Here is a 27,290-nt window from a genome sequence, read left to right as displayed (position 1 = left end):
GATAACACGAGTTGGGTCATCTTTATCGATCTGAAAAAATGCCCAGGCTATGCAAGGCTTAGCACCCATGCGACCTGAAGAGCCACCACGACTTGTGGTCAGAGGCAGAGTTGTGTTTGAGGATGCAGTTGTTGACGTGCTTCCAGTACTACGTCTCTGTCCAGGAAGGCGCAACCTGACCTCGTCGTCACTAGCATCCTCCTCCACCTCCTCTGCTGACCTCATCTCTTGGCTGACTGTGGGTTGACAGTAAGTGGGATCTCCAACCTCATCATCATCACCCTGTGTGTTATCACACCCGTCGTCCTCAGAGCCAACCTGTTCCTGCCCTGACAAAAAACTAAAGTTGTCGCTCCAATCAGGTATTTGAGTCTCATCATCGTCTTCCTCATTGTCTCCACCAACAGGAGTTACAGTTTGGGAATGAGGGTCTACATTATGGTCAGAACCTTCTGCGTCTGGTCCTGGATCCGACTCATAAAGATTCTGGGCATCAGTGCAGATCATTTCCTCGTCTGGATTCACAGAAGCTCTGGAGCCGACCTCTTATTCCCAGGCTATAGTATGAGTAAACAGCTCTGCAGAGTCAACCATCTGTTCTACCCCATATTCAGACGGGCAGCTGGAGATTTGGGAGCTGTGAGGAAGCAAGTACGATTGGGGTGACACCTCTGAGGACTGGAGTATTTGTGATGTTGAAGATGAGGTGGAGGAGAGCCCACTTAAAGGAGCACTTGATATCCGTTGAAGCATCTGCTGTTTTTGTGCCTCATCTGGAATTTGTAGCGATTGGCGTGGCCGTAAGAAAGGGATCTTATCACATTGTTCCCTAAAAGAAGTAGACATTTTAGTTTGGCTGGAAGATGGTCTTTCTTCTGCAGATGTTACTGTTGCTTTAACATCTACCCCACGGACACAACCTTTTTTCCCCTTCCCAACACGCCTATTCCCCTTTCCACCAGCAGCAGACCTTTTTCCACTCATTTTGGTGGTTAACTAATTCACAACTCTGCAGTTGTTTGCACAAAAAGCAATGGATGGGAACTGAGCAGAGCTGAATGGCCAAACTGTGGTATTAGGCCAAAAGTATTGGCTGGGTTAGATGCAGATAAAAATGATATTGAATTTGCAACCTGGTGGAGGTCAGTATAGATGGACTAATAGAACAAGTCCCACACACTGCTAGAAGCCCAAATATTTTTTCAGTGCTAGATGCAGAAAAAAATTATATTGAATTTGCAACCTGATGGAGGTCAGTATAGATGGACTAATAGACCAAGTCCCACACACTGCTAGAAGCCCAAATATTTTTTCAGAGCTAGATGCAGATAAAAATTATTTTTAATTTCCAACCTGGTGGAGGTTAGTATAGCTGGACTAATAGACCAAGTCCCACACACTGCTAGAAGCCCAAATATTTTTTCAGAGCTAGATGCAGAAAAAAATTATATTGAATTTGCAACCTGATGGAGGTCAGTATAGATGGACTAATAGACCAAGTCCCACACACTGCTAGAAGCCCAAATATTTTTTCAGAGCTAGATGCAGATAAAAATTATTTTTAATTTGCAACCTGGTGGAGGTTAGTATAGATGGACTAATAGACCAAGTCCCACACACTGCTAGAAGCCCAAATATTTTTTCAGAGCTAGATGCAGATAAAAATTATTTTTAATTTGCAACCTGGTGGAGTTTAGTATAGATGGACTAATAGACCAAGTCCCACACACTGCTAGAAGCCCAAATATTTTTTCAGAGCTAGATGCAGAAACAAATTATATTGAATTTACAACCTGATGGAGGTCAGTATAGATGGACTAATAGAACAAGTCCCACACACTGCTAGAAGCCGAAATATTTTTTCAGAGCTAGATGCAGAAAAAAATTATATTGAATTTGCAACCTGATGGAGGTCAGTATAGATGGACTAATAGAACAAGTCCCACACACTGCTAGAAGCCGAAATATTTTTTCAGAGCTAGATGCTGAAAAAAATTATATTGAATTTGCAACCTGATGGAGGTCAGTATAGATGGACTATTAGAACAAGTCCCACACACTGCTAGAAGCCTAAATATTTTTTCAGAGCTCGATACAGAAAAATATTATATTGAATTTGCAACCTGGTGGAGGTTAGTATAGATGGACTAATAGAATGATGCTATGCCCAAAAGGTTTTACTTCACTAGATGCAGTAGAAAAATTGGTATTCTATACACAGGTGGTGTAGCTTGCAACACAGATAGGCTACTCCACTGACTAAAACACTCTGCAATAGGCCAAAAAGGATTTGCTTTGCTAGATTTAGCCAAATGCTGTGAAAAAAACTTGCACAGCACTGGCACAGACCTGCCTGGCAAAAACTGATAGGAACTGATGTAACTTAGTCCTGAAAAGGACTGCAATTACAATTAGTCTTTACTCCCAACCTATCTATTTAAGAGCACAGACCTGCCTGATAAAAGTCGTAGGAAATGATGTAACCTAGTCCTTAAAAGGACTGCAATCACAACTCTTCCCTACTCCCAAGCTATCTGTAGATTTGTGCGAAAATTGGCTTGAAATTAACAAGGTATAGCGCACACAGCAACAGCGGTGCTGTCTAACACGCAGCTGCAGCAGTGAGAAAATGGTGGCGACGGGGAAAATGGCTGGGTCTTATAGGGCAAGGACATGTGACATACACTGCCAATGACACATGCTCTTGCTTGTGTGAAAAAATGCACTTCGCTCCGTGTGTGTGTAGCACCCTGAGGATTCGGCTGCTACAGGGGTATTGCACCTCAACCCAGAGGTGTGATATTCCACTCCCGGGTAAGGAAGGAGTGTGAAACTGAGCTCAGATAGACTGCATGCACTACATACATCCCATTCCAGAGGAGCAGGCCGACGGCACTCCCACTTAGAAATGTGCAGGTGCGACCGAGCCTGTTCCTGGCTGGAGTGGGAGGGGGGAGGAACATCCCATGTAGTGTAGGGGCAGATAGGGGGAGCAGTCTGGGTAGTGGTAGGAGCTCATTGGGTGCTGGTCACCTGAGCTCACACATAGAGGGATATATAAGGAGGGCACCAACTTAGAATCAGGGTCAGTCAGCTGCAGAGGACAAGTCAGATGCAGAGAGCAGGAAACAGCAGCCCTGGAGAGAGAGAGAGTGGAGTGAAGAAAGACCCAGAGGGGGACAAAGAAGGGACCCAAGAACCCAAATAAGAACACCGGGTGAGGAGTCAGCAAGAGGGTACCGGAACCCAAGCTGGTGGGGGCAAAGACATTCCCCAGCCAGAGACCGGAGACCGTGGGCAGTGTCTGTCACGGTCACCCACTACATTCACCCTGAAGGCACACCACAGGAAGGGTCAGGGAACCTAAGGCCAAAGGTTGCCCAACAGAAGGCCCGAGGGAGCTGGACTTAGGTGAATCACTGGTGGGGACGGCTGAAGTAAGGACAGAGGGAGAGCTCAGGGCCACGCTCCGGACTTGTTTGGGGGTTGGCCGGATCCAGGACCTGGTGGACGCAGCACGGCTCGGGAGGTCACTTGGAGCTAGAGTGACCAGGAACATCTGCAGTAAGTAAAGACCCTTAACTGCACTACCCGAGTCTGTCATCATTACCGGCTGCACCGCACCACCACAACCCCCATCCTCTGCGCCTGTCCCCTCTGAGGCTATACCCCTCCCGTTGGGGGTTATCCCACCAAGCTGCGCATCCACCATCAGCCTCAGCGGACCCTGCTGCAGCGGCGGCCACAGTGACCGCATCACAACGGGTGGCGTAGTCGACACAACGAACTTTAATAACATCAGTAAAGACTGCCACATAACCCTGAGCTTGACGCCCTGGGCACGGGACCGGGTCACAGCCGCTCGGAGACTACAACCCCCCATCTGATCCGGTGCCGGGTATTCCCCTCAAAAAGGAATATGTCCCAGGGGGCGCGTCAACTTTGGCGTAGTCGGCAGGATTACGTGCCCGCAACACCCGGGTACTGCGTGCCTGAAGAAAAGTGCAAGTTTACCTCAGAAAGAAGACTCCTGCCGGTTCCGGAGGGTCCACGCCATCGGACTCCATCACCAGTCGTTTCCCGCCGATTGTCCGCCATTTCCAGCTTGTTCCCGCCATCTGCAGAGTTTCCCGCCACTGGGCGACGCTTCCCGCCAAAACCGCAGATTTCCCGCCTTGGAAGAGCAGCGGACGCCATTATGGGCGTGCCAAAGGAGGGCAAGAGGCCACCTCCCATCGTGGGCCAGGACAGAAAATGGCGCCAAAAGTGGAAACCGCCCCCACCAACAGAGACTGTGATGCTGGAGGTGTCTGTCAGCGTGAAAGAACTACCCCTGGAGCTGACAGTCACCGAGTTGCCCCGGGACCGCCCTCGGAGGGGGAGGAGACGAAAGAAAAGAGCAAAGATGGGTGTCGCTTGGAGCAGTCTAGAACGAGCGCACCCGGAGGCAAGGTGTCCAGAGCGAGAGCACCCGGAGTCGAGAAGAGGAAGAGTAGACCCGGGAATGGAGCGGCAGCAGAGCAGCACCGGCCCGCTGGCCAGGAGCCTGCAAAAGGAAGAAGGAGGAGAGCAGAGCAGCACCGGCCCGCTGGCCAGGAGCCTGCCGGAAGCAGAGCAGAGCAGCACCGACCCGATGGTCAGGAGCCTGCTGGAGTCAACAACCCCGCTAGGCTTAGCGGAGATCCTGGCGCAGCTTCCCCGAGATCGGGAGTGCGCGCGGAGTGCCCTGGAGGGCCTCGCGGGAAGGATGGCCCGAGTGCAGAGGGAGATCCTGGCGGAGTGGGGCCGGGAGATGGCCCAGCAAGCTGGAATCCGTCCACGGAACCCGCTCCCTTGGAAGAAGACACCGACTACCTCTGCGGATGACGCGGGAGGACCCAAGGCCGGAGACGGCGCAGAAGAGGGAGCGAGACGTATGGCAGCAGGTAAGGGGGACGCCTATACCCCATACCGGAAGACCGCCCACCTGCCCCAGCTCCCCATCGCAGAGCCCGAAAGTCCCCCTGCCGTACCCGAGACCGCCATGACACCGCCACCGACTAGGCCCCGACCGGAAGCCGCCGTCGCGACCCCAGTGACGTCACGCGTCGTGACCCGGAGCATGGCGAAGGAAGGGAAGCCTCCGGCCTGGTCGCAAGGCCTAGCGTTTCTGGGCGCCGCATCCCCAGCAGAGCCATCTACCTCCGCGGAGCCTCCGGCCTGGTCGCAAGGCCAGGTGGCCCAGGGTGCCGCCGTGTTAACAGTTCCATTTACCTTCCAGATGCCCCAGGCCTGGCCGCAAGGCCTGGGCAACCTGGGCGCCCCCACCATCGCGCCCGCACCCGTAACATCAAGGGTGCCAAATCTGGGAGAGGACCCCTTCAGCCAGCTAGCGTGGCCGGACGGGCGGCCTTTCATCTGGCCCAAAGAATTCTTGGAACTGGAGCGACAAAAGAAGTTAGGTCCCCTGTGTGAGCCCCTGATCCCGGCTCCAAAGCCCGTGACTCGGGTCTCGCCTCCACTCGAGGAAGCCCAGTTCGTGTGGGACCCCACGGGAGAAGATTTGATGGGGTTCACCGGAGAGACTCGGGCAGCTGCAGCAGAGCGTACCGAGTGTTGCCGTCAACAGCTGGCAGAGTTCAAGAGAGAGCGGGAGGAGAGGCGGGCCAGAGAGCAATGGGCCCGGACCCGCAGCGCGGAGCAAAAGAGTCGGACCAGAAGGGACCCCTATGCAGCAGATCGTCCCCGTACCATCGGGACGGTAATAAAGTTTAATGCGCAGCATGGGTGGGGCTTCATAAAGGACCGGAACACCATGGGTGACGTCTTCGTTACCCGACGGGATGTCGAGTCTCACCTGCCAGAGGGTCACAAAGGCCGTGACCTCTACGTCGGTGACGAGGTAACGTTCACCCGGCACAAGTGTGCCAAGGGACCTTACGCCCTCCACGTGCATCGCCTGACAGAGGAGGAGTTGCGGTGTAGGGAGGAGGAGCCAGAAGACCCGGACGGGTTCAAGGCTAGAAGGTACTATGACTGAAATAGTACAAAGGAGATGTAAATAGTTACCCGTCGGGGTACCCAAGTAACCGTGGCTGCTTTAAAGTTTAGTCCCCGTTGGGACCAGTGAACAGTTTAACCCGTGTGTCCCCTACCCAAACCAGGCTGAGGACTGTGAGCAGCCATCCCATTCCCTTTACTTGGCCGGGGACTGAGAACGGCCAAAACTTCCCTGTACATAGTTGCGCTTCCTAAGGCGCCCCCTACTGGTTTTATGAGAAACTGCTTATCAAAAGACTGTCGCACTTTACCTGGTCACGAGTTGCACGGTGACCAGAGGAGGAAGAAAGAACGAGACGACGAGAATGTTATAATGATGTCTATATGAAAAAGTTTATATATATATAATATTTTATATGTTTTATATGTTTATAAAAATTTGTATGTTTTGGTGTTTTTGTCTTTGCAGCCCGAGGACGTGCTGTGATTTACCAGGGGGGAATGTAGCACCCTGAGGATTCGGCTGCTACAGGGGTATTGCACCTCAACCCAGAGGTGTGATATTCCACTCCCGGGTAAGGAAGGAGTGTGGAACTGAGCTCAGATAGACTGCATGCACTACATACATCCCATTCCAGAGGAGCAGGCCGACGGCACTCCCACTTAGAAATGTGCAGGTGCGACCGAGCCTGTTCCTGGCTGGAGTGGGAGGGGGGAGGAACATCCCATGTAGTGTAGGGGCAGATAGGGGGAGCAGTCTGGGTAGTGGTAGGAGCTCATTGGGTGCTGGTCACCTGAGCTCACACATAGAGGGATATATAAGGAGGGCACCAACTTAGAATCAGGGTCAGTCAGCTGCAGAGGACAAGTCAGATGCAGAGAGCAGGAAACAGCAGCCCTGGAGAGAGAGAGAGTGGAGTGAAGAAAGACCCAGAGGGGGACAAAGAAGGGACCCAAGAACCCAAATAAGAACACCGGGTGAGGAGTCAGCAAGAGGGTACCGGAACCCAAGCTGGTGGGGGCAAAGACATTCCCCAGCCAGAGACCGGAGACCGTGGGCAGTGTCTGTCACGGTCACCCACTACATTCACCCTGAAGGCACACCACAGGAAGGGTCAGGGAACCTAAGGCCAAAGGTTGCCCAACAGAAGGCCCGAGGGAGCTGGACTTAGGTGAATCACTGGTGGGGACGGCTGAAGTAAGGACAGAGGGAGAGCTCAGGGCCACGCTCCGGACTTGTTTGGGGGTTGGCCGGATCCAGGACCTGGTGGACGCAGCACGGCTCGGGAGGTCACTTGGAGCTAGAGTGACCAGGAACATCTGCAGTAAGTAAAGACCCTTAACTGCACTACCCGAGTCTGTCATCATTACCGGCTGCACCGCACCACCACAACCCCCATCCTCTGCGCCTGTCCCCTCTGAGGCTATACCCCTCCCGTTGGGGGTTATCCCACCAAGCTGCGCATCCACCATCAGCCTCAGCGGACCCTGCTGCAGCGGCGGCCACAGTGACCGCATCACAACGGGTGGCGTAGTCGACACAACGAACTTTAATAACATCAGTAAAGACTGCCACATAACCCTGAGCTTGACGCCCTGGGCACGGGACCGGGTCACAGCCGCTCGGAGACTACAACCCCCCATCTGATCCGGTGCCGGGTATTCCCCTCAAAAAGGAATATGTCCCAGGGGGCGCGTCATGTGCACTCCTGATAGGCTGACAGATTGCACCTCCCCACTGAAAATGCGGGAAAGAGAAAAAAAAATGGAGATCTTCATTATTCCTGCAGAGATCCATCCCCTGCCCCTCCCCCCGCCCCTCTGTACACTCAAACTGCGTATTAACATTAATTTTAAGCATTACTGAGAAAAAATCCAGTTATGATTTTTGTGCACGAACAGTTATCGAACATAACCTCGAACAGCCGAATTTTTTTCAAATCGTTCGTGTTCGCCGAACGGCTCGAACACCGCCCAAAATAGCTCGAATTTGAGATTGGCGAACAGTTCGAGTGGAACACCGCTCATCTCTAGAGACCAGGTCAATGCCACACAGAGTTCTAGCAGCAGACACATCTCTACAACAACTGTTAACAGGAGACTTTGTGCAGCAGGCCTTCATGGTAGAATAGCTGGTAGAAAACCACTGCTAAGGACAGGCAACAAGCATAAGAGACTTGTTTGGGCTAAAGAACACAAGGAATGGACATTAGACCAGTGGAAATCTGTGCTTTGGTCTGATGAGTCCAAATTTGAGATCTTTGGTTCCAACCACCGTGTCTTTGTGCGACACAGAAAAGGTGAATGGATGGACTCTACATGCCTGGTTCCCACCGTGAAGCATGGAGGATGAGGTGTGATGGTGTGGGGGTGCTTTGCTTGTGACACTGTTGGGGATTTATTCAAAATTTAAGGCATACTGAACCAGCATGGCTACCACAGCATCTTGCAGCGGCATGCTATTCCATCCGGTTTGTGTTTAGTTGGACCATCATTTATTTTTCAACAGGACAATGACCCCAAACACACCTCCAGGCTGTGTAAGGGCTATTTGACCAAGAAGGAGAGTGATGGGGTGCTACGCCAGATGACCTGGCCTCCACAGATGGTTTGGGGTGAGCTGGACCGCAGAGTGAAGGCAAAAGGGCCAAATAGTGCTAAGCATCTCTGGGAACTCCTTCAAGATTGTTGGAAGACCATTTCTGGTGACTACCTCTTGAAGCTCATCAAGAGAATGCCAAGAGTGTGCAAAGCAGTCATCAAAGCAAAAGGTGGCTACTTTGAAGAACCTAGAATATAAGACATATTTTCAGTTGTTTCACACTTTTTTGTTAAGTATATAATTCCACATGTGTTAATTCATAGTTTTGATGCCTTCAGTGTGAATGTACAATTTTCATAGTCATGAAATTACAGAAAAATCTTTAAATGAGAAGGTGTGTCCAAACTTTTGGTCTGTACTGTATTTGGGGCTGAACAGTCAGCGACACACTCAAACTGTTTTTTTTTATGTAAAAAAGGCCCAAAAGTGGATAATACAGAGATTTGAACAGTGGAACTGCAAAACCACAGTTATATTTTTCTGGCCTACATCAGAATCTTTCAAACAGATATATTTGCGTCTGAACTATCAGGGAAACGCTATTAATGTTTTTCTTTACGGAAAAAATACCAAAAGCTGGATAATACAGAGATTTGAACCGTGGAACTGCAAAACCACAGTTATATTTTTCTGGCCTACACCAGAATCTTTCAAACAGATATATTTGTGTCTGAACAATCAGGGAGACACTATTACTGTTTTTCTTTATGGAAAAAATGCCAAAATCTGGATAATACAGAGATTTGACCCATGGAACTGCAAAACCACAGTTATAGTTATGTGGCATACACCAGACTCTTTTAAACAGATATATTGGCGTCTGACCATTCAGGGAGACACTATTACAGTTGTTTTTTTACGGCAAAAAATGCCAAAAGCAGGATAATACAGAGATTTCACCCGTGGAACTGCAAAACCATAGTTATATTTTTCTGGCCTACACCAGACTATATTGGTGTCTGAACAGTAACAGACACACTCAAATTTTTTTTTTTGGGGGGGGGGGGGAATACCAAAAGGTTAATAAGATGCGTATTTGGACAGTCTGACTGAGGAAAAAAAAAATACAGAATTTAGATGAAAAAAAAAAAAATTTTCCTGGCCCCTGAGACCGGGGTGATAAGTCTAGCAATTTGACCAACAGGAGCACACAGGACTGTAATGCAGCGTTTGCTGGTATAACCACTGCGTCTCCTCTACAGCCTGCCTGCCTGATATCTGGGATGGATATTAGTCCTGAGAAGGACTGTTTGTTTGATTTGGCAGGCTTTAGAGACCCTACACTACCTATTTCGCAGTATATATCTCTCCCTAGCTCAGCAGCACTGACCCTACACTATCTGATCCGGAGCGACTGTGTCCAAGATGGCGGCGCCCGGTTTTAAATACTCGAGGTGACGCTGTGCGGCCAGCCAATCACTATAATGCCCACAAACAACATGGCTGCGGCATTACAGTGACTGGCTGGCAATCCCTGCATGTTCATTGGCTCTGTAAAGAGCGCCAAACGTGCAGGGCGGAGACCCGAGCTCCTGCCCGAGTAACCCAGAAATGCTCGGTGCTCGCCGAACATCCCGAGTAATGAGATGCTCGGGCGAGTACTGAGCAGTGTCGAGCATGCTCGCTCAACACTAGTTATTATCAGTTTCATTCAAGGATTTCTATCCTCTGTTAAATTACATATTTAAATTAGGCCATTGGGCCATTTGATTTTTACTGCTTTTACATAACATATAATATTCCACCATTTTTCAATTAATCGTTATATTTGATAAAGAAAAACTTCCTCAATTGTAGACACTTTTTTAATAACTATCAAGGTTGGTCTGCGACTTTGTCCAAGCTTTGAACTTTGGCCCTCTGTGTATTTGAATTTGACATCCCTGGCTTTAACCCCTTTCTGACCCAGGGCGTATTAGTACGTATCTGTGCCCTGGGCCTTATGGGCCTGATACATATTAATACGCCCTGGCGATTTCGCCCGCACACAAGCGGTGTGGACTAGATCGCCGCCGGGTGTCAGCTGATTGTCACAGCTGATTGTCACAGCTGACACCCTGTGCTATGTGCAGGGAGCGGTCCCGCACCACTCCCGGCACATTAACCCCCAAAATGCTGTGATCGAAATCGATCGCAGCATTCCGGTGGCAAGAGGAGCTAAGCGCGATACTTACCTTCTCTGCCGGCGTCCATCGGCGTCTGAATCCGGTCCCGGATGTTGCCATGGTGATCCGACGTCATCATGACAACATCCGGGTCACCAGGAGGCAGGAAGTTGCTTTGGTCATGCGCAGTGCACGACCAAAGTAACTTCTCCCTGTGCAGCGCTGATAGGCTGCATGGCATAGGGAGCTGCTGCTCTCTATGCCATACAGGCGATCAGGCTGCAAAAAGTGAAAGTCCCATAGTGGGACAATGTGAACAAGTAATAAAAATGTCAGAAAGTGGAAAAAAAAAAAAAAATTGTAAAAATATTAAAAAAAAAAAAATGAAAATAATAATAAAAAATATATATATTGTACCCATAAATAAATAATCTTATGAAAAAAAAAAATAAACCAATAAAAGTACACATATTTGGTATCGCCGCGTCCAGAACGACCTGACCTATAAAACTGTCCCACTAACTAACCCCTTTAGTGAACATGGTAAAAAAAAAAAAAAAAAACGAAGCATAAAACGATGTTTTATCATCATACTGCCAGACAAAAAATGGAATAAAACGCGATCAAAAAGACAGATGTAAATAAAAATCGTACCGCCGAAAACGTCATCTTGTCCCGCAAAAAACAAGCCGCAATACAGCTCCAACAACAGAAAAATAAAAAATGTATAGCTCTCAGAATAAAGCAATGCAAAAACAATTCTTTTTTCTATAAAATAGTTTTTATTGTGTAAAAGCGCCAAAATATATATATAAAAAAAAAATTCGGTACCGCTGTAAACGTACTGACCCAAATAATAAAGCTACCTTATCAATTTTACCACACGCAGAACGGCATAAAAAAAAAAAAAAACAATTCCTGAATTGTTGGCTTTTGTTTATTCTGCCTCCCAAAAATCGGAATAGAAAGCGATCAAAAAATGTCATTTGCCCGAAAATGATACGGATAAAAACGTCAACTTGTCCCGCAAAAAACAAGCCATCACATGACTCTGTCGGCCGAAATCTGGAAAAATTATAGCTCTCAAAATATGGCGATGCAAAAACTAGTCTTTGCAAAAAAATGCGTCTTTTAGTGTCTGTCAGCTGTCAATGATAAAAACCCGATTTGAACCTGGCATCGCTGTAATTGCACCGACCCGAAGAATAAAGACGTCTAATCACTTCTACCGCACAAGGAATGGTGTAAAAAATAAACTTTAGGGTTATGGTTGTGCTAGGGTTAGGGTTGTGCTAGGGTTAGGATTGGGCTACGGTTGGGGTTGGGCTAGGGTTAGGGTTGGGCTAGTGTTAGGGTTAGGGTTGGGCTAGCGTTAGGGTTAGGGTTGGGCTAGGGTTAGGGTTGGGCTAGGGATAGGGTTGGGCTAGGGTTAGGGTTAGGGTTAGGCTAGAGTTAGGCTAAGGTTAGGGTTAGGCTAGGGTTATGGTTGGGCTAAGGTTCGGGTTGGGATTTTTTCAGAATTAAACAAAAAAAATGATGACGATATGGCGACTAGTGAGTGCAAGTACTCGCTACTTGAGTTTGCATTGGGTGCTTGGGTATGCACCGAGTATGGCGGGTGCTCGAGTGACATGCTTGAGTCTCCTCCCCAAATGTTTTGCAGCTGTTATACAGCCAAAAAAACTTTACGGGGATTGCCATGCACGAGTGATCCCCGCATGTTTTTTTTTGGGTGTGTAATAAAAAAAACATGCGGGTTTGGGACTCGAACATGTCACTTGAGCACCCGCGAAACTTGGTGCATACCCTAGTACCTGATGCAAACTCAAATAGCAAGCACTTGCACTCAAGACTAATGACAACTTATTCAATATAACGACCTAATGTTATCAAATTCTGTGTCGTACCTCTGGGTTCAAAATGTTCACTATACCCTTTGATAAAATCCTGGAGGGGTGTAGCTTCCAAAATGTAGTCACTGGGGGGAGGGTGGGGTGGTTTCCACTATTTAGGCACATCAGGTACTCCACAAACGCAACCTGTTACCCTTGTGAAAATGCAAAATTGGGGGCTGAAAAACATTTTTGTTGAAAAAATGTGAAAATTTAATTTTTACGGTCAATGTTATAAATTTCTGTGAAGCACCTGGGGGTTCAGGGTGCTCACCACACATCTAGATAAGTTCCCTAAGGGGTCTAGTTTCCAAAATTGTGTCACTTGTGGGGGGTTTCCACTGTTTAGGCAGATCAGGGGCACATCCGATAATTATTCAAGCAAATTTTACATTCAAAAAGTCAAATGGTGCTCCTACCCTTCCAAACTTTGCCATGCATCCAAACAGTGTTTTTTCCCCACATATGGGGTATCGGCTTACTCAGGAGAAATTGCACAACAAACTGCATGGTGTAATTTCTCCTGTTACCCTTATGAAAATGCAAAATTCGGGGCTGAAAAACATTTTTGTTGGAAAAATGTGAAAATTTTATTTTTACGGCTCAATGTTATAAACTTTGTGAAGCACCTGGGGGTTCAAGGTGCACACCATACATCTAGATAAGTTCCCTAAGGGTTCTAGTTTCCAAAATGATGTCACTTGTGGGGGGTTTCCAGTGTTTAGGCACATCAGGGGCTCCCCAAATGCAACATGGCGTCCGCTAATTATTCAAGCAAATTTTACATTCAAAAAGTCAAATGGTGCTCCTACCCTTCCAAACTTTGCCATGCATCCAAACAGTGTTTTTTCCCCACATATGGGGTATCGGCTTACTCAGGAGAAATTGCACAACAAATTGCATGGTGCAATTTCTCCTGTTACCCTTATGAAAATGCAAAATTGGGGGTTGAAAAACATTTTTGTTGGAAAATTTTATTTTTACGGCTCAATGTTATAAACTTCTGTGAAGCACCTGGGGGTTCAAGGTGCTCACCACACATCTAGATAAGTTCGCTAAGGGGTCTAGTTTCCTAAATGGGGTGACTTGTGGGGGGTTTCCAGTGTTTAGGCACATCAGGGGCACCCCAAACGCAACATGGTGTCCGCTAATTATTCAAGCAAATTTTTCATTCAAAAAGTCAAATGGCACTCCTTCCCTTCCAAACCCTGCCGTGTGCCCAAACATATGGGGTATCTGCATGCTCAGGGGAAATTGCACAACTAATTTTGGGGTCCATTTTTTCCTGTTACCCCTGCAAAAAATAAAAAAATTTGGGTCTAAAGTAACATTTTTGTGAAAAAAGTTAAATGTTCATTTTTTTCTTCCACATTCCAAAAATTCCTTTGAAGCATCTGAAGGGTTAATAAACTTATTGAATGTGGTTTTGAGCACCTTGAGGGGTGCAGTTTTTAGAATTGTGTCACTGTTGGGTATTTCTGTCATAAAGGCCTCTTAAAGTCACGTCAAATGTGATGTGGTCTCTAAAAAAATGGTTTTGTAAATTTTGTTGTTAAAATGAGAAATCGCTGGTCAACTTTTAACCCTTATAGCTCCCTACCAAAAAAAAATTTTGTTCCAAAATTTTGCTGATGTAAAGTAGACATGTGGAAAATGTTATTTATTAACTATTTTGTGTGACATATCTCTTTGATTTAAGGGCATAAAAATTTAAATTTTGAAAATTGCAAAATTTTCAAAATTTTTGCCAAATTTCTGATTTTTTCACAAATAAATGCATGTGATATCGAAGAAATTTTACCACAATCATGAAGTACAATATGTCACGAAAAAAAAATCTCATAATCAGGGGGATCCGTTGAAGCGTTCCAGAGTAATTACCTCATAAAATGACAGTGGTCAGAATTGTAAAAATTGGCCTGGTCATTAACGTGCAAACCACCCTCGGGGGTAAAGGGATTAAAGGGAATCTGTCATGTCCTATCTACTATCTACACTGCCCCCATTCCTTTCTTAGTGATGCAATGTGCATCACTAACAAGCTTTTTTCATTAAAATCGGTGGTGTTATAATGATTTTATAACATTATATACACTTTGTCCTACCTGCTCGTTTTCAGTCATAAGGGTGTGATTCTCTCATTCAGTCAGGGGCGGCACCGCATACAGTCACTGCTGGCACCGCCCATCTATTTGAATATTTCTCCTGGCAAGTGCTCAAATTATTGTGGAGCGCATGCGCATTTCTACCTGTCCGGCCGCTGGTCTTGCGCCTGCGCAGTGAGGATGTGCAGCTGCTCATGGGCCACTGCTGTATGCTTGCCCCCTAGGCCAAAATTTGCCAGAAAGCCCCTGTTCAGGTAGTTGATGCACGTACTTCACAATTTATTTTGGTGATATTTTTTGTTTGGACCTACTTTTATTATTACTATTATTATTATTATTATAGGTTATATTTTAGGGGTGTATTATGTAAAGATTCAGAACCTTTATGGCAATTCCAAATTAATATAGTTTTATTGATTTACATTACTTTCTTACAATAAATACACTTTTGGGTCACCATAAGAGTCATAAGTTTCACAATCTTGAATTTTGTAGTACATGCCACCTTTTGATGGCTTTTTATTGCACTTTTATTGAGGCAATTTTGGTGGCAATTTGAATAAAAAAAACAGCAATCTATATTTTCTTTATGTTTTTAAATACCATTCAAAATTGGGTATAATTAATATATTATATTTATTCTACAGGTTGATGTTATCACAACAATACCAAATTTGTATAAGTGTTTTGTAGGATTTGCTTCTTTTTAGGAGAACAATGAGTTTAAAAACATCATTTTTTTTTACCATACTCTGATACCCATAACTTTTTCAGTTTTCTGTTTATGATGTTGGTATGATACCTGCTCTTCTGGGACAAGCTGTAGTTTTTTTGCTGGTACAAGGTTTGTGTTCATATGACTTTGTAATCATTTTTTAATTCAGGTTTTGGAAGGAAGCATGAACAAAAAATAATATAGATCTAAAGTTGTTTACTACTTGCTTACATCACCGGGTATTCAGCGAATCTGACAGCTGACACCTTGCTCTCACTGCCAAGAGCGGTGCCCGTACCGCTCTCAACAGTTTAACCCCCTATATCGATCACAGCATTTAGAAGGCAGGGAGGGCTCCCCTCTTCGACCAGCGCCCCTGCTACCTCATCTTGAGGGCCTGATTGTTGCCATTGTGACCAGGCTAGCAAGCTTGTTACACCATGTAAAAGCATGGTCTAACAATTTGTGTGTCAGTGCAGAGCTTATAGTTTATAAAGCATTTCAATGTTTGTGCATTGTAATGCTTTATAACAGCGATCAGACTGCAAAAAGTGAAAGTCCCATAGAGAGACTAAGTAAAAAAGTAAAAAAAAAAGTTAAAAATATGTATTTTTCTGAAAAAAAAAAAAAAGTACACATATTTGGTATCGCCGCATCTGGAACGACCCGACCCCTAAGGCTATGTGCACACAATCATCTTTGATGCATTTTTGCGGCGGGTTTACCGCCGTGGAAACGCATCATAAACGCTTGTAATTGGTCTGCCATGCATTGCAATGCAAATCTGCATGTGCTATGCACATGATGCGGAAATTTCTGCTTCGGATTGGCATTGCGTTAAAAAACGCAGCACTACCATTGGTCGGGCGTTTTCGCCGTGAATTCGCTCCCATTGACTTGAATTGAAATGCAGCAAAACCGCAGGTAACCTGTGGATTTTCTGTGTTTCAATTAAAGTCAATAGCTGCGAATTTGTGGTGGAAACGCGCTGCTTGTGGTACCCAGGTCGGGAGAGGAGACTACTACTCCTTTCATCTGATCGCCACTCTCACTGATAACAGCGAGAGCAGCGTCACTGGAAGGAGCAGTAGCCTGCTGTGCCCAGCCCACGTGCCCGCAGTGTAAAAATAAAAGAAAAAAGAAAGTGAAAATAAAAAAAACTTTTATACTCACCTGTACGGCGCCGCCCGGTGTGTCCTCCTGGTCCCCGGTGGCGATCCTCACCTCCTGGCGGCTGGCGGTACACTGTGTGGAGCGGGCTCGCTCCCCGCAGTGTACTGAGCTTCCAGGACCTGCAGAGACGTAGCGATCAGCTGATCAGTCACGTGACCGATCAGCTGATGCATACGTCACTGCAGGTACTGTCAGTACAGTACCTACGGTGACGTGAGCATCAGCTAATCGGTTACGTGACCGATCAGCTGATGCTCACGTGACCTCCTTGTGGGAGTATTTTCAAGAATGCTTCCACGGTAGTTAGCTCACCGGGGCTCATCAGCGGATCTTCAGCTGATGAACCCCAGTGACCTCCTGCAGCAATGTATACTGACAGGAGTGATTTTACACTCCTTGTCGGTATACATTGCTGGCTTCTACAGCAGTGACATCAGTGATTGCTGATGTCACACCTATAGAAGTGACATGGATTGTCGAGGGACAATTGGCCGTTGACTGCGTCGTTGACGACGGACAGGTGAGGGATATGGTTGTTTGTTGTTTTACTTTTTTTTCAGAATATCGATGGCTTTGCGGACGTGTACAATAAAGTTTTTTTTAAAAAAAACATGTGTTTTTTATTTCATTAAAATTCTGGCCGTGAATTTATTGAAAAAATGCAGACAACTTTACTACGCAGTTAGTAATGGAGGCGTCTTATAGACGCCCACCATTACTAACCTGGGCTTCACGTCAGCCACCAATACATGTCTGATGTGAACCCCAAGCAATTACCCTACTTGCCACCGCTACAGGGCAGTGGGAAGAGCGGAGGCTAAGTGCCAGATTTTGCGCATCTTATGGATGCGCCATTTCTGGGACTGTAGGGAGGTGATATTAGCCACGGATGGGGCTAGTATCCATGGCTCCTTCCCTGGCTATTAATATCAGCCTGCAGCTGTCTGTTTAGCCTTTTCTGGTTAGATTTTATAGGGGGACCCTATGTCAATTTTTTTATGGGGTCTCCTGTAATCTAGCCAGTAAAGGCTAAACAAACAGCTGTGGGCTGATATTAATATCCAGGGAACATTGATGGCTAATGGCCCCTTCCCCGGCTACTAATATCAGCCCCTAGCGGTCGGTTTTCCCTCTGCTGGTTATAAAAATGACGCGGGAGACCATGCCATTTTTTTTTTAATCTTTACGCTCTGTGCCCACGATCCGGACATAGCAGCGCTTTGGACGCATATTTTTTGCTGTGTCCAAAACGTTGCATTCTATTGAACGCAGGTAAATCCACATGTGTTCACTGAACCATGTGTATTTACTGCATTCAATACATTCTAGTGGTCAAATCTCTGTTGCGGACACGAGCGATTCTGCAAGATAATTTGACATGCTGCAGTCCTGAAAGAAGCACTGCATGTCCGTGTCCATGGGTGATCCACAGCCTCTGATGCATGCATAGTGGACATGAAATTTCTAGAGATCCCATCCACTGTGCTGTAACATCTGGAAGCTGTGGGTTTGACTCTGTATAAACACGCAGTGTCAAACCAAGAGCGGCTCCTGACCGTGGCCACGTACTCAAACTCACCCGTAGCATGTCAATTTATGTTGCAGACACGCCAGTCTCCGCTGCAGATTTTGACCGATTGAAGTGTCATTATATGCGGTGGATTCACATGTACCGACAACAAAAGTGCGGCATTAGAACACCGCATTTTGGACGCAACAAAAATATGTTGTGTCCAAAACACTGCTGATTGCTGATCTGGGGGACGTAGCGGCTAATGAACCAGCTGTGATATGTTAATTATGGCCAGGGACAATGTTTGCATAATGGCACCTTCCCAGGCTAAAATTAGCAGCTCAAGCAGCCACATAAATTACATGAATAAAAATGCTAATGAAGATTGGGTGAATGGGACTGAGCTTTGCACTGTGCCTCAAAAGTAGTTTTTTAATGTATGGTACATTTTGCTGCTGTTACCCTAAATTAAAAACTTGGGGCAAAGCTAACATTTTTTGAGGGAAAAAAATATTTTTTCATTTTCACTGTTCAACGATATAAACTTCTGTGAAGCACCTGGGGGTTCAAAGTGCTCACTACACATGTAGATCAATTCCTTGAGTTTCCAAAATGGCATCACTTGTGGGGAATTTCGACTGTTTAGGCACATCAAGGGCTCTCCAAATGCTATAAGGCATTCCCTAATGTTTCCAGCCAATTTTGAGTTCAAAAAATCAAATGGCGCTTCTTCTTTTCCAAGCCCTGCAGTGCGCTCAAACAGTTTGTTTTACCCCACATATATAGGCTATAGGTGTATTCAGGAGAAATTGGCCAACAAATTGTGTAGTGCATTTTATCCTGTCAGCCTTGTGAAAATGCAAAATTTGGTTCCAAAACAACATATTTGTGGTAAAAATGTGACTTCTTATTTTCACAGCTTTACGTTATCAACTTCTGTGGAGCATCTAGGGGTTCAAGGTGCTCACCACACATCTAGATACATTCCTTGAGGGGTCTAATTTCCAAAATAGGGTCAATTGTGGTTTTTTTTTCACTGTTAAGGCACATCAGGGGCTCTCCAAATGCGACATGGTGTCCTCACTCGATTCCAGCCATTCTTGCGTTCAAAAAGTCAAACAGTGCCCCTTCCCTTCCGAGCCCTGCCATGCATCCAAACAGTAGTTTTCCCCCACATACAGGGTATTGGCGTACTCAGGAGAAATTGCTCAACAAATGTTAAGGTCCACTTTCTACTTCTAGGCTATGTGCACACTGTGCGTTTTTGATGTTTTTTTATGGCTTTCTTCCGCATGGAAATGCACCAAAAATGGTAGGTAATCCATGTGCCAGCTAATTCAATGACAATCCTGATGAGCTGTGCACATGTACAGGAATTTTCCTGACAGGATCGTCATTGCGTTTAAATCCGCAGCATGTTCATTCTTTTTAGCGTTTCTGCAGCGTTTTCCACCCATTGACTTCAATTGAACAACAGCAAACCCGCAGGTTGAAATATTTGCCGATTTGCTGCTCATGTTTACTGCGTATTTGACTGACTCAATTCAAGCCAATGAGTCAAATACGCCGCAAAAACGCACAAAGAATGGTATCCAGGCCGGTGGGGGAAGACTACTCCTCCCATCATCCAACCGAGCTGAGGCTGAAGGGAGAAGTAGTCTCCTCAGTCGTTGCCTGTGCACTGTGTTTAAAAAAAATAATACCTTATTCTCACCTCTCCTGTGTCCTCCTGATGTCCCCCGGCGACCCGATCACCAGGCAGCCGGCAATACGCTGATGGGAGTGCGCTCGCTCCTGGCAGTGTACATCGCTGCACTGCTGGGACTGAGTTCACCGGAGTTCATCAGCTGAAGATCAGCTGGGAGCTCCGGGACCTCACTTTATGGCAACGGTGCTGTGTGGGAATATTCCCACGCAACACTGATGCAGTAAATGAGGTCACCGGGGCTTATCAGCTGATCTTCAGCTGATTAGCTTAGGTGATCTCAGCCGCAGCAGCGCAGCGATGTACACTGACAGGAGTGATTACACTCCTGTCAGTGTATACATTGCTGTCTTCTACAGCAGTCACATCAGTGATTGCTGATGTGGCTGCTGTAGAAGTGGCCCGGATCTCCGTGGGACACGGGGATTATGTCATCACGGCGGACAGGTGTGGAATATGGTTGTTTTTTATTTTATTTTTTTACAGGAGACGAGGGATTCGGGGATTGGGCGTTAAGTGAGTATACAGTGTTTTTTATTTTTAAATAAATTATTAAAACCGTGTATAATTTTATTCCAATAAAAGACTTTATTCTGGCCGTGTCTTTATTGAAAAAGCATCAAAAACCTTTACTACAGGGTTAGTAATGGGGGCGTCTTATAGAACTCTCTTCATTACTACCCTGGGACCTGGGATTCATGTCAGCCGCCAATACAAGGCTGACCTGTACCCCAACCTTATTACCCCACTCGCTGCCGCTACAAGATAGTGGGAAAAGTGGAGGCTAAGCACCAGATTTAGCGCATCTAATGGATGCGCCATTTCTGGGAATGCTAAGAGTTGATATTATTAGCCTCGGAGGGGGCTCGTATCCATAGCCCCTTCCCTGGCTATTAATATCAGCCTGCAGCTGTCTGTTTAGCCTTTTCTGGTTAGATTTGATAGGAGGACCCTATGTCAATTTTTTTATGGGGTCGCCCAGAAATCAAGCTAGTAAACGCTAAGCAAACAGCTGTGGGCTGTTATTAATAGCCAGGGAAGATTTTTGGCTAATGGCCCCTTCCCCGGCTACTAATATCAGCTCTCAGTGGTTGGCTTTCCCTCTGTTGGTTATGAAAATGATGCGGGAGCCCACGCCATATTTTTTTAAAAGTTTAGGCTCTGTGCCCACGATCCGGACATAGCAGCGCTTTGGACGCATATTTTTTGCTGTGTCCAAAATGTTCTATTGAACACAGGTGAATCCGCATGTGTTCACTGAACCATGCGGACTTACCACATTCAATACAGATGCACGCAGAGTGGACATGGGATTTCTAGAAGTGCCATCCACTATGCTGTTACATCTGGATGCTGCTGGTTTAACTCTGCGTAAACACGCAGCTTCAAACATGCCGCAGCTCCTGATTGTGGGTACGTACCCAAACTCACCCACAGCATGTCAATTTCTGTAGCAGAGACAATAGTCTCTGCTACAGATTTTGACCAATTGAAATGTCATTATATGCAGTGCATCTGCATGTATTGACAACAAAAGTGAGGCATTAGAACACAACATTTTGGATGCAGTAAAAATACGCTGCGTCCAAAGCACTGCTAGTTGATGATCATGGGGATGTAGTGGCTAACGAAACATCTGTGAGCAGTTATTAATAGCCAAGGAAAATGTTTGCCCAATTGCACCTTCCTAGGCTAAAAATAGCAGCTCTCAGCTGCCCCGAAAATGACTTGAATGGGAATTCTAATGAGATTGGATTTATTGGATTAGGTGACACCTACCCTTTTGTTTAGTGATGACAAGGTGTCAATCAGACCCTTTCATTACTAAACCTAAATAAAGTAAAGTAAAGAGTTAAATAAACACACACACAGAGTAAAACACTTTATTTGAAATACAACAGACACACTCTTTAATAATTTAAATTAACTAATATACTCACCCCAAGTCTGACAGTAATCCAAGGGTTAAAGCGATGTCCCACGTTTCTTTTTTCAAATATCTTTATTTAGCTTCAAAAAGCATTAATTGTACCGAAACGTATCAAAAATTAGTCAAAATCGCAGCAAAACGTGCATTTTTTTCTGCATCATTTTTCCTGCCAAGAGATGCAGAAACCTTAAGGAATTTTCTATTCAAATCCTGAATGTTCCCACATAGGCCTTACTCTTGTGAAAATAAAAACTTTGGGGCTAAAGTACAATTTTTGTAAAAAAAAAAAAAAAAGTAAAATGTTAATTTTTTCCTTCCACACTGCATTAATTCCTATGAAGCATCTGAAAGGTTAATAAGCTTCTTGAATGTGGTTTTGAGTTCTTTGAGGAGTGCAGTTTTTAGAATGGTGTCACTTTTGGCTATTTTCTGTCATATAGGCCCCCCAAAGTCACTTCAAATGTGATGTGGTCCCTAAAAAATGTTTTTGAAAATTTTGTTGGGAAAATTAGAAATAGCTGACTACTAGCTTTCTAACAAAAAAAACTATTTTTCAAAAATGATGCAGATGTAAAGTATACATGCGATAAATGTTATTTATTAACTATTTTTATTAACTCACTGGTTTAAGGGCATAAGAATTAAGTTTGAAAATTGCAAAATGTTCGCCAAATTTCTGATATTTTCATAATTAAACGCAAGTTATATAGAACAAATTTTACCACTATCATGAAGTACAATATGTCATGAAAAAACATTCTCAGAATCACTATGATCCTCATAAAGTGACAATGATCAGAATTGTAAAATTTGACCTAGTCATGAATGTAAAAACTGGCTTAGGGGGTGAAGGGGTTAAAGGCATTCACTATACAGAGATGAAAAAATTATTAGTTTTATGGTATGGGTTGTTAAGAATGCAGTGATACCAATTAAGTATTTTTGAGGGAGTGTTTTTTTTCACAAACTGTTATTTTTTCAGTACTAAAACTGTTCTTTTTTATTCTTTTATTTTTACATATTTCTCTTTTTTTACAATGCTTACATCCCACAAGAGGGCCTGGACATGCGTTCCTTTAATCTCATTGAAAATGAACTTTACATCCTATGTTGCACAGTGCATTTATTTAAACCCAGGGCCGATTGTAGCTTTCCTGTGGTCTAAGAAAATAATTTAAATGGCCTCCCCACAGTGCAATATAAGCCTGCAGTGAATAAACGCAATATTGTAATTGATGTTTTGAGTTTTGCTTTTACCATTACAGGGCTTGAACCTGCTAACCATTTTATTGCATTATATAGGACAAATCACTGTCTCCTAAGAAGGAATACAGCACCAGAACCATCATCAGTACAGGAATTACAGCACTCTCCCTTGACCCCAAACCCTTATTATTAACCCCTTAATAACATCTGACGTACTAATACGCGTCTGTGCCCTGGGACTTAAGAGCCAGACCCGTATTAGTACGTCATCGCGATCGCGCGCGCACACAGGCTGTGCGGGCGCGATCGCCGCCGGGTGTCAGCTGATTGTCACAGCTGACACCCGGTACTATGTGCAGGGAGCGGTCTTGCACCGCTCCCAGCACATTAACCCCCGCGATGCTGCGATCGAAGTCGATCGCGGCATTGCGGGGGCAAGGGGAGGTGATCGGCGATACTCACCTCCTCTTCCGGCTTCCAGCGCAGTCTGCAAAGGCTTCCCGGGTGTTGCCATGACGACCCGATGTCGTCATGACAACATCCGGGTCACCAGAGAGCAGGAAGATTGCTTGGACATGCGCAGTGCATCTCCAAGCAATCTTCACACTGTGCACTTCTGACAGCCTTCATGGCATAGGGATGGTGCTCCATTCCTGTGCCATGCAGGCGATCAGAAAAAAAAAAGTGAAAGTCCCAGAGTGGGACAAAGTAATAAAGTGTATAAACTGTGTGAAAGTGAAAAAAAAAAAAAAAAAAAATGTGCAAAAATATTATAAAAAAATAAAAAAAATAATACACCAAAAATAAAAATATAATGTACCCATCAATAAATATTATTATAAAAAAAATAAAAAAAAAACAATAAAAGTACACATATTTGGTATCGCCGCGTCCGGAACAACCTGACCTATAAAACTGTCCCACTGGTTAACCCCTTCAGTGAACACGGTAAAAAAAAAAAAAAAAAACGAAGCAAAAAACAATGCTTTATCACCATACCGCCAAACAAAAAGTGGAATAACACGCGATCAAAAAGACGCATATAAATAAAAATGATACCGCTGAAAACGTCATCTCGTCCCGCAAAAAACAAGCCACCATACAGCTCCATTAGCCGAAAAATAAAAAAGTTATAGCTCTCAGAATAAAGCGATACTAAAAAATATTTTTTTCTATAAAATAGCTTTTATTGTGTATAAGCGCCAAAACATAGAAAAATGATACAAATGTGGTACCGCTGTAAACGTACTGACCCGAAGAGTAAAGCTACCTCATCAATTTTACCACACGCGGAACAGAATAAAAAAAAAAAAAAACAATTCCTGAATTGTTGGTTTTTGTTTATTCTGCCTCCCAAAAATCGGAATAGAAAGCGATCAAAAAATGTCACGTGCCTGAAAATGGCACCAATAACAACGTCAAGTCATCCCGCAAAAAACGAGCCGTCACATGACTGTCTGCCAAAATCTGGAAAAATTATAGCTCTCAAAATATGGCGATGCAAAAACTAGATTTTACAAAAAATGCGTCTTTTAGTGTGTGACAGCTGTCAGTCATAAAAACCCCATATGATTCTGGCATTGCTGTAATCGCACCAACCCGAAGAATAAAGTCGTCTAATCACTTATACCGCACAAGGAACGGCGTCAAAAATAAACTCTTGGGTTAGGATTGGGCTAGGGTTAGGGCTGGGTTTGGGGCTAGGGTTGTGCTGGGGCTAGGGTTGTGCTGGGGCTAGGGTTGTGCTAGGGTTAGGGCTGGGGTTGGGATTTTTTTCAAAAGTAAGAAAAAAAGATGACGATATGGCGACTAGTGTTGAGAGCAAGTGCTTGCTACTTGAGTTTGCATCGGGTGCTCTGGTATGCATTGAGTATCGTGGGTATTTGAGTGACACGCTCGAGTCTCTGCCCCATATGCTTCGCGGCCAAAAAACTTTACGGGGATTGCCTGCCATGCACGAGCGATCCCCGCATGTTTTTTTTGGGGTGTCTAATAACCGTGAAACATGCGGAGCAGGGACTCGAGCATGTCACTCGAGCACACGCTGTACATGGTGCATACCTGAGTACCCGATGCAAACTCAAGTAGCGAGCACTTGCGCTCAAGAATAATGACAACTTATTCAATATGATGATCTAATGTAAACAAATAATGTGCTGTACCTCTGGGTTCAAAATGTTCACTATACACCTTAATAAAATCCTTGAGGGGTATAGTTTCCAAAATGGGGACCCTTGTGGGGGAGCTCCACTGTTTAGGCACATCAAGGGCTCTCCAAACGCGACATGGTGTCCGCTAACAAATTGAATGGAAAATCGGCTCAAATTGTTAGCGGACGCCATGTTGCGTTTGGAGAGCCCCTGTGTGCCCAAACATTGGAGCTCCCCCACAAGTGACCCCATTTTGGAAACTAGACCCCCCAGGGCACCTATCTAGATGCATAGTGAGCACTTGGAACCCCCAGGTGCTTCACAAATTGATTCGTAAAAATGAAAAAGTGAAAAAAAAAACACTTTTTCATTTTTATGAATCAATTTGTGAAGCACCTGGGGTTCCAAGTGCTCACTATGAATCTAGATAGGTGCCTTGGGGGGTCTAGTTTCCAAAATGGGGTCACTTGTGGGGGAGCTCCAATGTTTGGGCACACAGGGACTCTCTAAATGCAACATGGTATCCGCTAACAAATTGAATGGAAAATCGGCTCAAATTGTTAGCGGACACCACATTGCGTTTGGAGAGCCCCTCTGTGCCCAAACTTTGGAGCTCCCCCACAAGTGACCCCATTTTGGAAACTAGACCCCCCAAGGCACCTTTATAGATGCATAGTGAGCACTTGGAACCCCCAGGTGCTTCACAAATTGATTCGTAAAAATGAAAAAGTGAAAAAAAAAACACTTTTTCATTTTTATGAATCAATTTGTGAAGCACCTGGGGTTCCAAGTGCTCACTATGAATCTAGATAGGTGCCTTGGGGGGTCTAGTTTCCAAAATGGGGTCACTTGTGGGGGTGCTCCAATGTTTGGGCACACAGGGACTCTCCAAATGCAACATGATATCCGCTAACAAATTGTCGGCTCAAATTGTTAGCGGATATCATGTTGCATTTGGAGAGTCCCTGTGTGCCCAAACATTGGAGCTCCCCCACAAGTGACCCCATTTTGGAAACTAGACCCCCCAAGGCACCTATCTAGATGCATAGTGAGCACTTGGAACCCCAGGTGCTTCACAAATTGATTCATAAAAATGAAAAAGTGTTTTTTTTTTCACTTTTTCATTATTACGAATCAATTTGTGAAGCACCTGGGGGTTCCAAGTGCTCACTATGCATCTAGAAAGGTGCCTTGGGGGGTCTAGTTTCCAAAATGGGGTCACTTGTGGGGGAGCTCCAAAGTTTGGGCACAGAGGGGCTCTCCAAACGCAATGTGGCGTCCGCTAACAATTTGAGCCGATTTTCCATTCAATTTGTTAGCGGATACCATGTTGCATTTAGAGAGTCCCTGTGTGCCCAAACATTGGAGCTCCCCCACAAGTGACCCCATTTTGGAAACTAGACCCCCCAAGGCACCTATCTAGATGCATAGTGAGCACTTGGAACCCCTAGGTGCTTCACAAATTGATTCGTAAAAATGAAAAAGGGTTTTTTTTTTCACTTTTTCATTATTACGAATCAATTTGTGAAGCACCTGGGGGTTCCAAGTGCTCACTATGCATCTAGAAAGGTGCCTTGGGGGGTCTAGTTTCCAAAATGGGGTCACTTGTGGGGGAGCTCCAAAGTTTGGGCACAGAGGGGCTCTCCAAACGCAATGTGGCGTCCGCTAACAATTTGAGCCGATTTTCCATTCAATTTGTTAGCGGATACCATGTTGCATTTAGAGAGCCGCTGTGTGCCCTAATATTGGAGCTCCCCCACAAGTGACCCCATTTTGGAAACTAGACCACCCAAGGCACCTATCTAGATGCATAGTGAGCACTTGGAACCCTCAGGTGCTTCACAAATTGATTCATACAAATGAAAAAGTGTTTTTTTTTTCACTTTTTCATTGCTACGAATCAATTTGTGAAGCACCTGGGGGTTCCAAGTGCTCACTATGCATCTAGATAGGTGCCTTGGGGGGTCTAGTTTCCAAAATGGGGTCACTTGTGGGGGAGCTCCAATGTTTGGGCACACAGGGACTCTCTAAATGCAACATGGTGTCCTCTAACAAATTTAACGGAAAATCGTCTCAAATTGTTAGCGACACCATGTTGCGTTTGGAGAGCCGCTGTGTGCCCAAACATTGGAGCTCCCCCACAAGTGACCCCATTTCGGAAACTAGACCCCCAAAGGCACCTATCTAGATGCATTGTGAGCACTTGGAACCCTCA

Source organism: Phyllobates terribilis, unplaced genomic scaffold (assembly GCF_046119375.1).
Source record: "Phyllobates terribilis strain yellow unplaced genomic scaffold, ASM4611937v1 Scaffold_1__5_contigs__length_1240528914, whole genome shotgun sequence".
Lineage (NCBI taxonomy): Eukaryota > Metazoa > Chordata > Amphibia > Anura > Dendrobatidae > Phyllobates > Phyllobates terribilis.
The sequence above is the reverse complement of the archived record's forward strand: the minus strand, read 5'-3'. Positions refer to the sequence as shown.